The 2,341-nt window shown below is 45.5% G+C and overlaps 1 non-coding gene across 1 annotated transcript; it reads right to left on the bottom strand.

Moving 5' to 3' along the window:
• Positions 1 to 887: 887 nt before the first annotated feature.
• On the bottom strand, positions 888 to 995 carry LOC123325202. Its single transcript, XR_006540302.1, has one exon. It is a non-coding gene; the product is annotated as a U6 spliceosomal RNA (small nuclear RNA).
• Positions 996 to 2,341: the final 1,346 nt, after the last annotated feature.

The raw sequence follows: 2,341 nt of genomic DNA, 5'->3' as shown, positions 1-2,341 counted from the left end.
TGTGCTCTCTCTCTCAAAAAAAAAAAAAAAAAACTTATTTAAATAATGAATACTTTATTCAAAACATGGGTAAAAGGGGCTTTGAGTGCTTGCCTGAAATGTTTCTTACCTTCTTTCTTTACTTTTATGAGGTTCAGTGTCTTCTAAGCTACAAGGCACCAACTTTCAAAAAAGGGTTGAAGCAGAAGCCTGGAAGCCGGGCTCTGTGGTGGGATGATGTTCCCCATGCTCAAGCTGCTGGTGCCTCCTGAGAAACTGGATGATCCAATCTCACAAACTGTTCTGACGTCATAGCAGCTACTGGTATCTCTCGTGTGCCCAAGCTGTCAAGCCCAAATGCCACCGATGGATTTTATTATTTTTTAAGACTTTTTTTTTAAAGATATATTTTTTTTAAGATTTTATTTATCCATTTGACAGAGACAGCGAGAGCAGTAACACAAGCAGGGGAGAGTGGCAGAGGGAGAAGCAGGCTTCCCGCCGAGCAGGGAGCCCGACGCGGGGCTCGATCCCAGGACCCTGGGATCACGACCTGAGCCGAAGGCAGATGCTTAACCGCCTGGGCCACCCAGACGCTCCCAGAAGACACCCTTGTTGAGGTTCTGTGGTGCTTTCAAAGCAGTCTAGATAGCTCAAATACTCCCGAAGCAGATGATTTGTGTTTTGATAGAACAGGCTGTTTGCGGACCCTAAGACTAGGCCATGATGCTCAGCAAGACACACAGGTAAACTCTTTTTTTTTCTTTCCATCCTTTCCTAGATGTTCTGCCTCCCTTTGGATTAATTGAATATTTTATATGATGCAATTATATCACTACAATTGGCTTCTGAGTTATGCCTCATTTTAAAATGTTTTCGTTGCTGCCTTAGGGTTTACAAAATATCTTTAAAATATGAATTGGTTTGTGTTTTCGTGAGTCCTCATTGTGCAGGGGCTGTGCTAATCTTCTGTGATGGACCCAAATTTACCGCTGCTGAAGGGAACCCCTTTTCTGTTTCTTCTGCCTGCTTGAGACGTAGGTGATGAGCAGGAAAGACTGGTAGGCCTTTCAGAAGCACAGATCCCAGAGACGAAAAAGTGCTCCAAGACAGAACATCCAGTCCCAGAGTGACCAGATTTTCAGGTTCCACAGACTAGTAAAATTTCAAAAACAGAATTCTGAGCTGATTGACTTCTAATTTGCCAAGTGGGGATCAAAAAGAATGAGCACTTATCAGCATAATATCATAAAAGACAAGATGTTTTATCACTAAAATAAAAAAAGTGGTTGAAAAGTTCAAACTTTTAAACTGAATGAGTGTAGCTCTTTGAAACACTGCCTATGTTTTTCTCAGCTCGCTGTAGCCTTGGTTGCAAACCACCCACCCGGTGCAACCCCTCATAAGAAAATCAGGAAAAAGGCCTTCAGGTGGAAAGTGATTTACCTGAGGTCACACGTTAATAAGCCTCTTCCTTGCAGTTCCAGACACTGCTGCCCCTGATAGTGCCTAAAACACGGTGAATTTAATCCGCACACCCTCCTGGTTCTGTACAGCCTTGGAACCAAACGCATTCAGGAAGTTCTGAGGTGGAAGATGTGTGGATTGTTGATTTATTGCCTCTCAGATCCCAATGCATTCTTTAATACCTGCTCTGTGATAAAAAAGAGAATTCCTTTAACCATTTCTCCTTTTGAATGAGCATGGTGTCAAGCTTCCTCAGTAGAGGACAATGGAGGCACATTACTGGAGGAAGAGGCTTCTGGAAGTTTCGGGCAGGGGCTGAGTTTCAGACTTGGGAGGATGTCCGGTGGAGACTGCCCCAGCCATCCCTCCGCAACCTTGTAGCACTTGGTGATAACTTTCCGTGGCCTTCTTGACATGGAAACTAAAGCCCCTGCATGGCTACACGCAGTTACTTGTCCAGAGAGTCACACGCAGCGTAGCCACTGCACGTCCACACCACTGGTTGCTGGCTGGCTGCTTCCCTGCCAGCACTTCGGAGGGTGGCCTATCTACTGTTTGCCCGGCGACTCCGGACCGGCTCCAGGCTGGCCAAACCAGTGAACGTCTCTGCTACCCGGTGGGCTGAACCACATCTTCCCCAGCAAGGTCTGAACCCCTTCCAGGTTTGTGCTTCCTCAGGTACTCTCCCTCAGCCCTAGTGTACCACCTAGAATCTTCTTATAATTACTCTTTTATCATAGGTAATAATTCTTTGTATTAAACTCTGGCTGAACCCACTGTGTTGTTTCTCTCTCCTGACTGGACCCAGACTGAAGGTGAGAGTGAAGTACTTCGTACAACCTCCTGAAAAGGCGCAAGGATAAGAGGTTGACCTTTGATACTCAGAAGCTTAATG

Source organism: Neomonachus schauinslandi, chromosome 6 (genome assembly GCF_002201575.2).
Source record: "Neomonachus schauinslandi chromosome 6, ASM220157v2, whole genome shotgun sequence".
NCBI lineage: Eukaryota > Metazoa > Chordata > Mammalia > Carnivora > Phocidae > Neomonachus > Neomonachus schauinslandi.
The sequence above is the reverse complement of the archived record's forward strand: the minus strand, read 5'-3'. Positions and strand labels throughout refer to the sequence as shown.